Genomic DNA, 11,047 nt, shown 5'->3' with positions numbered 1-11,047 from the left:
TGGTTGTTTGAGGCCGGGAATCTGAATTTAAGGGCGAGCTCAAGTTGAGTTCCTTGGTTGCTTTCAATTATCACACCCGCACCGCTTCCTGTTTTATTCGAGGATCCGTCTACGTATATGTTCCATTCTATGGGGATTTCCGGGATATCTGTAAATTCTGCGATGAAGTCGGCCAGGTGTTGCGATTTGATTGCTGTACGCGCCTCGTATTGGAGGTCGAATTCGGACAACTCGATTGCCCATTGTAGGATTCTTCCTGCTAGATCTATTTTCTGCAATATCCCTTTTATGGGTTGGTTGGTTCGAACTTTAATGGTATGCGCTTGGAAATATGGGCGAAGCCGCCGGGATGTGAGGATCAGAGCGTAGGCAAACTTTTCTATTTTCTGGTAGTTCAGCTCGGATCCCTGTAGTGCTTTGCTAACGAAGTAGACGGGTTTTTGCCCATGTTCGTCTTCTCTAACTAGTGCTGAGGCTATTGCCCGTCTCCCTACTGCGAGATATAATATGAGCATTTCTCCTTCTCGTGGCCGAGATAGGATAGGTGGCCGTCCTAAGAACTCCTTGAAGTCTAGGAAGGCTTGCTCACATTCTGTCGTCCATTCGAACTGTTTTCCCTTTCTTAAAGTAGCATAGAAGGGAAGAGATCTTATCGCAGCTCCTGCTAAGAATCGGGATAGAGCGGCCAACCTCCCGTTGAGTTGTTGTACTTCTTTGATACAGGTTGGGCTCTTCATGTTGAGTATGGCTCGACACTTGTCTGGATTTGCTTCAATCCCCCTTTGTGTGAGCATGAAGCCCAAGAATTTGCCGGCTTCTACTGCGAAGGTGAATTTTGCGGGATTGAGCCGCATGTTGTGTTTTCTGATAGTGTAAAACACTTGAGTCAGGTCGGATAACAATGTATCTTCGCTTTGTGTCTTTATCAACATATCGTCTACATAAACTTCCATGATTTTTCCGATGTGATCTGAGAAAACTTTATTCATTATCCTTTGATAAGTAGCTCCTGCGTTCTTGAGACCAAAAGGCATCACTATGTAATAGTAGTTTGCTTTCGGTGTTAGGAACGAGGTTTTTTCTTGATCTGGTGGATACATGGGGATTTGATTGTACCCTGAATATGCGTCCATGAATGAGAGATACTTATATCCTGATGAAGCATCCACTAGAGTGTCGATGCTTGGGAGTGGGTAGGGGTCTTTTGGGCAGGCTTTGTGAGGTCGGTGTAGTCGGTGCACATTCGCCACTTCCCATTTGACTTTTTCACCAAGACGACGTTTGCTAGCCATAGTGGATATTTGACTTCCCTTATGAACCCGGCCTTAAGTAGCGCTTGTACTTGTTCTTCTACAGCCTGAGCTCGTTCTGGTCCAAGTTTTCTTCGTCTTTGTTGTACCGGCCAGGATCCCGGATAGACTGCCAATTTGTGGCTCATTAGTTCGGGATCAATACCTGGCATGTCGGCAGCTTTCCATGCGAAGAGATCAACATTATCTCATAGGAACCGTATTAGTGATTCCTTTATGTCTCCTTTCAGGATCGTGCCAATATTAGTTGTTTTATCCGAGGTGTCTCCGATCTGGATTCTTTCTACTTCTCCTTCGGGTTGTGGTCGGAGTTCTTCTCGCCTCTGAACTCCACCGAGCTCGATTGTGTGGAACTCTCCTCCTTCACCTCGGAGGTTTACGCTTTAGTTATAACAGCGACGTGCCATCTTTTGATCTGCCTTTATTGTAGCTATCCCTTCCGCAGTTGGAAATTTCATACATAGATGTGGAGTTGAAACTATTGCACCGAGTTGATTTAACGTTGTCCGACCTATTAAGGCATTATAGGCTGAGCTTACGTCGACCACGATGTAGTCTATCTTGAGTGTTCTGGATTGGTTCCCCTTTCCGAAGGTTGTATGCAGCGATACGTATCCCAGCGGTTGAACTGGGGCATCTCCTAGTCCGAACAGGCTGTTCGGGTATGCTCTTAGCTCTTTTTCTTCTAGACCGAGTTTGTCGAAGGCAGTTTTGAATAAGATGTCGGCAGAGCTTCCCTGGTCAATTAGTGTACGGTGAAGGTTGGCGTTTGCCAGTATGATCGTATTGACCATGGGGTCATCATGTCCCGAGATGATTGCGGATGCGTCTTCCTTGGTAAACGTGATTGCTGGGATGTCTGGGGCTTCCTTTTTTCCTTCGACGTGGTATACCTCTTTGAGGTGTCGCTTGCGAGATGATTTGGAGATTCCTCCTCCAGCAAATCCGCCGTGTATTACATGAACGTGTCTTTCCGGTGTGCGAGGTGATCGTTCAGATTGTCCAACATCTTCATCCCTTCTTCTTTTTCTTGGGTCGTCATCCCGATTAGCCAAAAACCGATCTAGTTTTCCTTCCCTTACTAGTTTTTCTATGACGTTTTTCAAATCGAAGCATTCATTGGTGGAATGCCCTCGAAGTCGGTGATATTCACAGTATTCATTCCGATTTCCTCCTCCTCTTTTACCTTTAAGTGGCCAAGCTGGAGGGATTTTCTCTGTATGGCAGACTTCTTTGTAAACATCTACCAAGGATACCCTAAGAGGAGTATAGTTATGATATTTTTTATTTTCTCTCCGGAGCGATCTTCCTTTTTCTTGGATTCTTTATCTCGGTAGGCAGAACCGAACCTTGAGGTTTCGCTAAGTCGAGAGTTTTCCTCCATGTTGATGTATTTTTGTGCCCGTTCTTGTACTTCGTCTAAGGATGTCGGGTATCTCTTTGATATAGATTGGCTAAATGGTCCTTCTCGTAGGCCATTTATGAGGCCCATAATGGCAGCTTCTGTTGGAAGATTTTGTATGTCCATGCATGTTTTGTTGAATCTTTCCATGTAGTTGCGAAGGCTCTCCCGATCTCCTTGCTTGATCCCTAGTAGGCTAGGTGCGTGTTTGGCTTTATCCTTTTGTATGGAGAATCGGGCCAGGAACTTCTTGGCCAGGTCGTCGAAACTCGAGATGGATTTCGGAGGTAGGTTGTCGAACCATTTGATGGCTGTCTTGGTTAGAGTTGTTGGAAAGGCTTTGCAGCGAACTGCATCTGAGGCATCAGTGAGGTACATTCTACTTCTGAAGTTGCTGAGATGATGGTTGGGATCCGAGGTGCCGTCATATAGAGTCATATCCGGAAGCTTGAAATCTTTTAGAATTTTGGTTTTCATAATTTCTCTGGTGAATGGATCTTGATCTTTCTGAGAGCTATCCTCTATGGCTGGTCGAGTAGCTTTAGTTTTGAGATCAGCTTCGAGTTTTATAAGCTTATCTTCTAATTCTCGGTGCCGCCTTATTTCCCGGCGTAGATCTTCTTCTTTTTCACGTTGATGTTGGGCTTCTTTCTCAAGTTGCTCCAATCGATTTTGAAGTGCTTCTATTACTCCTGGATTTGATGAATTTTTGTCTCCGTTGGTTTCTGGAGTATCTTTGAGTATCGTGTCCGTGTTTTTATGCGGCGTTCTGTCTTCCAAACCTGAATCGTGGTCGTTGTCATGGTCATCTGCCATGTTAATGGGATGACTTCCAGGTTCCCCGGCAACGGCGCCAATGTTCCGAGGGTTACCTGAAACTGTAGGCCGATCTTGGATGAGATCGTCTGTGTTGGTCGGAACCAACGTGTCTGGTAGGTGTACGGCGGCCGGAGCTGATGTGTCCGACTTGTTGGACTTGGTAGTGGTGCTGATCCTTCGTCCCCGGAGGGTGGGGGTACCTGCAAGGGACTCCGATGCTTAAGTTAGCAAGGGTATTAAGCAGGCATTGAGTAGAATCAGAGTATGAGTTATACCTGGGTGCTCCAGTGTATTTATAATGGTGAGATGTGGCCTCCTGCGGATAAGATAAGTTAGTTATCTTATCTTATCTTATCTTTAAGTGAGGTCATCTTATCTTTAAGGGAACCGCCCTTCTCTCTGTAGGCTTGGGACGTCTTAGGATTTTGGGGCGTGTTCCTCTATTTGGGCCCTTTGTTTGGGCTTTCCTGTGACTTGGCTGAGCTCTTTGAGAAGAGGTCGGGTTGTCCTTACCTGAAGAGGTCGGTCGCTTTACCTGTAGAACATCCTGGGTCAGACAGCTCGGCCCAGGGTATGAACAGTGAGAGACACCCCACCATGGTGAAATCCTTTCATTTTCTCTTTTGTACATATTGATAGAATTAGTTTAAATTCATGTTTTGATTAGTTAGTTGAGTATATTTGGTAGTATAATATGTTAAATAAGGTTTTATGGTGTTTTGGTAGCTGTTTGGAGGTTTGGAATGCTTGGATTGGTGCAAAAACATAGCAAAAATTTTTGAAAAACAGAGCACCATCCACGCATACGCGCACTGCGTGCGTACGCGTGCATCAAGCATTTTGGACCATCCACGCGCGTGCGCAAGGCGTGCGTATGCGTGGATTGAGAAGTTCCACCCTCCATGCATTTTTCAGAGAGTTGTGCCTGCGCCGCGCCAACGTTGTGCCTTTGGCACAAACCTATTCGTGCGCACGTGCACATGACGCGTGCGCGCCACTCTCGGAATAATCCTTCGATGCGGACGCACCCTGTACGCGTACGTGTCGGGTCCATTGCACCACAACCCACGCGCACGCGCCATGTGCGCGTACGCGCAGATCCCCTTTTCTCAACACTTCTCTTTTCTTCCCCTCTTTCCATTTCTTTCCTTCTCCTTTCTTCTTCCCTTCTTCTACCCCTCATCCAACACTTCCAAACACCATTGATAACCATTTATTTTAGTTAGTTAATTAGTTAGTTGGGTAGTTAATTAGTTAGTTTTAGTTTAGTTTTCATTTCATTTTTCTCTCTTTCCATTATAAGTGTTGGATTATGGATTTTGCTTACCATATATTGCTGCTTATTACTAATTGAATGCAATCTTAGCATAATTGTTTTAAATATTCTTTGTTGGATTCTATCGTTGAGGTTATATTTTGCTACTTGGTTTTGAGTTTTTTTATGCTTACCTTTTGAAAAATACCAAGTGATGAGAATTGCCTTCGAGCTTGTAACTCTTCTTGAATCACATGATTTGGCCACCATGTGGTTTGGGCCTTATTCTGTGATTAGGAAACCTCTTGATGGATGATGTTGTGCATTTACCTTAATTCCTTATGTTATGATCATATGCATCCATAAGCTTTGACTTGAATGCTCTCATGCTTCTTTAATGCTTATTTTATCTTACAAGCTTACTTAAAGCATCTCAAGTACACTAGGATAAGTGAAGTGCATGCTTCTTTTGTGACATAGCTCTTTATACTAATGTGTGTTCTAAACCGCGCAATTTAGATTTCACACACTTATTTGTCATTCATGTCACACTAATTCACTCACTCATTTCTAGTGAGTACCTCATTCCAACAATGTATGCTTCCTTGCTTTTATATCTTCTCATCTTATGGTGTTATATTTTTGTTTTTCATGATTGATGCACCATAAGCAAACATGGAAACGGAAGCAAGACTAAGAACACGCAGCAATACGGAGAGTCGCCGTACCCCCTTGCTCATCTTTGAATGCACCGAGGACGGTGCAAACTTTTAAGTGTAGGGAGGTCGTCCGACCGGTCGGCGATTTTGGGTGACAAATTTCTAATCCCAACACTTTTGCATTTCATTCTAGGATTTTATGGTTTTTACTTGCATTTTCTTATTTTTGCATATGCTTAGTCAAAATAATGAAAATTTTCAAGATTTCTATCTATAGGACATCTCAATTGATTTGAGTGAAAACTTTTCATAGAACTTGCTTGAATTATATATATTGTGAAACATGGTTTTTGAGCTAAGAACACAAGCAAGAGAGTTTTGAGCCTATTGATGTGGTTACATCTTATAACCACTTATTTTCCTTCTTGTGTGCATTATTCTCTTTCTATGATTGTAATCTTTGAATTGTTTGATTCTTTATGTCCATTATTTTGTGTATTCATGCATTTATATGATTGAGGCCATCATTTCATTTAGCTCACTTACCCAAAAAGCCTTGCCTTTTATCTTCCATTGTTAGCCAACTTTGAGCCTACGCTTAACCCACTTTGTTCTTAATTTTAGCATATTACAAGCCTTAAAGCGGAAAACAATAAATGTCCTTATTTGGATCTTGATTATCTTAGGCTAGTGTGTGTGTATCATTCAAGTGTGGGAACTTTGGGACATTGGGTGAATAAAAGGGTGTATTTTGTATTGCTATTAAAAATATTGGGAATTGGGTACATACTCATGTATTGCTCAAGTGTAAAACCTTATGCATTGATGCTCTTGTATATAGAAAGAAAAAATGAGAAAAACAAAAGAAAAAGAAATAAAAGTGAAAAAAGAAAACAAAAGAAAAAAATGTATATAGAAAAATAAAAGAAAAAGAAAAAGCAATAAAAAGGGGACAAAATGCCCCAAAGCAAAGTGAAGCTCAATAAAGATCAATGCATAAGTGTTGTGAAATGAAAAGAAAATGCATGAGTATGTGGAAAAGTGAGGAATGGGTAGTTAGGTTAGAACTTAATTGTATAGGTTGTCATAGGTTAGGTGGGAAGTTTAAGCTTATCAAAGATTCAAATTTCAAGCTCACGTAACCATATATGCATCCTACCTTGACCCTAGCCCCATTACAACCAAAGAAAAGACCTCATGATACTTGTATGCATACATGAAATATATGTTGATTGTTAGAAGAAAAACAAATCTTAGAAAGCATGATTAGGAGAGAATTGAGTGAATCAACCCTAAACACTTGAGCGAATAGAGTGTAAACACATCCGGTGAGGGTTCGATGCTCGACTACATGTTTCCACCTACAATCATCACTTTTCATGCAAGTTTGTAAAAATATTTAATAGCTCAATTCAATTATGGATTAGACTTGCTAGTCCTTAGCCCTTGTGCATATATGCTTCTTGGGAGATGATTTATTTTGACCAAGCAATTGCATTCATCTAGATAGTTGCATATAGGTAGATTGCATTTAGTTAGTTTCCATTTGAATAAACGCCATACCCTTACTTCATTCTTGGTTTAAGCATGAGGACATGCTTGGTTTAAGTGTGGGGAGGTTGATAAACCCCATTTTGACGGTTTATCTTGTATTGATTTTAAGAGATTTTAATACCTTTTACCCTCATTTATTCAATGAATTAGCATAGTTTTGTGATTGTCTCCTTATTTGTGCTTAGATGTGAAAACATGCTTTCTAGACCTTAAAGTAGCTAAATTCAATTCACCTTTGATTCCACTAGATGCCTTGATATGTTTGTTAGTGATTTCAGATTGAAAAGGCTAGGAATGGATCAAAGGAGTGAAGAGGAAAGCATGCAAAGTGGAGAAATCATGAAAAGTCAAAGAAGTTGAACTCGCCCATGGACGCGCGCGCGCACCTGGCGCTTGCGCTCACCTTGCGAATTACCCCATGGATGCGTACGCGTGATGTGCGCGTACGCGTCGGTGTTGGTTTATGATTTTTTAATAAAAACGTGGTCAATGAATTCTCAAGGGTTGTGGGGCCCAATCCCAACCAACTTTGGCGCCAAAGATGCTATTTAAAGCCAAGTATTGAAGAGTAAAGGGACATTAGCTCATTCCCACTCATTAGGATTAGTTTAGAAGTAGTTTCTAGAGAGAAAAGCTCTCACTTCTCTCTAGAATTAGGATTAGGATTAGGTTTAGTTCTTAGATATAGGTTTTAATCTTTGCTTTCTTCCACTTCTATCTCTCAATTCTTTGTTGTTAGATTCATTCTTCTTCTATTCTTTTGTTGTAATTTCCTTTATGTTGTTTCTATGTTTTGTTGTAAATCTACTTTTGTTCTTTCTATTCTCTTTTAATTCAATTAGAGGTAATTCATAATAATTGTGTTCATTTGATTTGTTGTTGTTAATTCTTTGCAATTAGTTGTTGTTAGATTCTATTCTTGTTGTCAATTTACTATGTTTTCCTTTTGTGCCTTCCAAGTGTTTGATGAAATGCTTGGTTGGATTTTAGTATAGATTTTGTTCCTCTTGGCCTAGGTAGAGTAATTAGTGACTCTTGAGTTATCTAATTCCTTTGTTGATTGATAATTAGAAGTTGCTAATTGATTTGAATGCCTCTAAAGCTAGTCTTTCCGTTAGGAGTTGATTAGGACTTGAGGAATCAAATTGATTCATCCACTTGACTTTCCTCCATGGTTAGAGGTTAACTAAGTGGGAGTAATGGACAATTTGTTATCACAATTGAGGAGGATAACTAGGATAGGACTTCTAGTTCTCATATCATGCCAAGAGCTTTGTTAGTTGTTAGTTTATTCTCTTTGCCATTTCTATTTCTTGTCTAAAATCTCAAAAAACCCCAAAATAACTCATAACCAATAACAAGACACTTTATAGTAATTCCTAGGGAGAACGACCCGAGGTTCAATACTTCGGTTTATAAATTTTAGGGGTTTGTACTAGTGACAAACAACTTTTTGTATGAAAGGATTATTGATTGGTTTAGAAACTATACTTGCAACGAGAATTCATTTGTGAAATTCTATACCATCAAAAATTTAATCATCAAAATGGCGCCGTTGCACCATGAGAGGACCGGTGAACATTTTCAGCTACTTCCTAGTTATCCTATTTTGCGCACTTTTGTATATATTTGATGCATTTGAGTTTATTTTGGATACTCTTACTATTTTGGTCCGTTCTAGATACTTTTACTGCTTATTTTGGATTTTAGGTATTTTGGATACTAGATGTTTTCCTCTTTAGCTTATGGTTGTGATTAGAAATTGTTTGTGAATTGTTAAAACTTTGTCACCTTTTTGCATGAGAAATTGGTCTTAAATTGAAAAGAAAGAAAGAATAAACTAAGGAAATTTTTTGAAATTTTTTAAATTTCTCAATCACAATAATGCTTAGTCAAATATTGAGATTTTCCAAGAAACTTAATTATAGGGCACCAACCCAATTGATTGAAGAAAATTTTTGGTGAAACTTGCTTGAATCTATACTTTGTGAAGCATGTATTGAACTAAGAACACAAACTTGTGAGACTTGAGCCTATTGATGTGGTTACATTTTATAACCACTTATCTTCCATTCTTGTGTGCAATTGTTCTCTTTCTATGATTGTGATCCTTGATTTGCTTGATTCTATATGTCCATTTATTTCTTGTATCCATGCATTTGTATGATTGAGGCCATTACTTCATTAGCCCACTTACCCCAAATAGCCTACCTTTTACTCTCCATTGTTAGCCAATTTTGAGCCTATACTTAACCAACTTATTCTCATTTTAGCACATTACAAGCCCAAGGCGGAAAACCAATGAAAGTCCCTTGCTTGGATCTTTGATTAGCTTAGACTAGTGAGAGTGTTTATTATTCAAAGTTGGTAAGGCTTGGGAACATTGGATGGGATAAAAAGGGTAGTACACTTCCATATTTAGGAATTGGGAACATATTCATGTATTGATTGAATGTATAAGACCTTATGCAATTGATGTCCCTGTACAAAGTATAAAAAAAAGAAGAGAAAAATAAAATGAAAGAAAAAAAATATAGAAAAAAAGAGAAGAAAAAGAAAGAAGAAAATGAAAAGAAAGCAACCAAAGGGGACAAAATGCCCCGAAGTGAAGCACAATAAAAGGGAATCAATGCATAAGTGTTATGAATCAAGGAATAGAATGCATGAATATGTAAGAAAAAGTGAAGAATGGGTAGTTAGAATAGTTTGAACTTGTATAGTTCATTATATAGGTTAGGTGGGAATGTCTATGCTAATCAAAGGTCTAAACTTTAGTCCACTTAACCATAAATGATCCTACCTTGACCCTAACCCCATTACAACCTAAATGAAAGACCTCATGATGAATGTATGCATGCATTGAATAGGTGTTGATTGTTAGAAGAAAATCAAATTTTGGAAAGCATGATTAGAAGGGAATTTAGTGAATTAACCCTTAAACACTTGAGTGAATAGAGCGGATACACATCCGGTGAGGTTCAAAAGTTTAATCACATGTGTTCACTTATATTATCTATATTCTCGAAAGCTTGAATTTCTTTTGATAGTTTCAATACAATTGTGGTTTGGACTTGATTCCTATTGCTCTAGTTCTTGTGCTTACACATGTTTCCTTGGAAATTGAGTTGTTTGGACTAAGTATTTGCATTCACCTTAGGTAGTTGCATTTAGATAGGTTCATATAGTTTAGTTACATTTAATAAATGTCATACCCCTTAGTTCCTTCTTATTTTAGCATGAGGACATGCTAAGGTTTAAGTGTGGGGAGGTTGATAAACCCCATTTTTAAGGATTATCTTGTATTGAATTTAGAGTATTTTGATTACCTTTTCTCGCACTTAGCCTATGAATTAGCATGGTTTTGTAATCTCTCCCGTATTTGTGCTCAAGTGTAAAAACATGCTTTTTAAACCTTATTTTGATGAATTCTAATTCCTCCTTGATTCCATAAGATGCCTTGATGTGTTTGCTAGTAATTCCAGGATTGAAATAGGCTAGGCATGGATCAAAAGGAGCAAGGAAGAAAGTATACAAGTGGAGAGAAGCATAAAAAGCCAAAGAAAAGAAACCAGCCATGCACGCGCACGCGCACAAGGCGCTCGCGCGCACATTGCAGAATCGGCCAGGGACGCGCACGCGTACCGTGCGCACACACGTCGCAGTCTGCACATGACTTCATTAAAGCAGCACGTGCCTGGCGATCTTGGGGAGTTTCTGAACCAAATTTGGCACCAAAATGCATTAAAAGGACCAAGGATAGAAGGGGAAGGCATCAATCTATCATTTAGCATCATTAGGATTAGGATTAGTTAGTTTTAGAGAGAGAAGCTCTCATTTCTCTCTAGAACTAGGATTAGGTTTAGGTTAATCTCTCTTCTTAGATCTAGGTTTAATTCATGCTATGATTCACTTCTCCTTTATCAATTCTCACTCTTCTCATCTTCCTCTTTCTAGTTATGTGCTTTGATAATTGTAATTCTTCATTTTGTTGTGGATAGATTGTTGTTCCTTTGTTTTCTTTCAATAATGCAATTTGAGGTAATTCATG

Source organism: Arachis stenosperma, chromosome 6 (assembly GCF_014773155.1).
Source record: "Arachis stenosperma cultivar V10309 chromosome 6, arast.V10309.gnm1.PFL2, whole genome shotgun sequence".
NCBI classification, from domain to species: Eukaryota; Viridiplantae; Streptophyta; class Magnoliopsida; order Fabales; family Fabaceae; genus Arachis; species Arachis stenosperma.
This window is presented reverse-complemented; position numbering follows the sequence as displayed.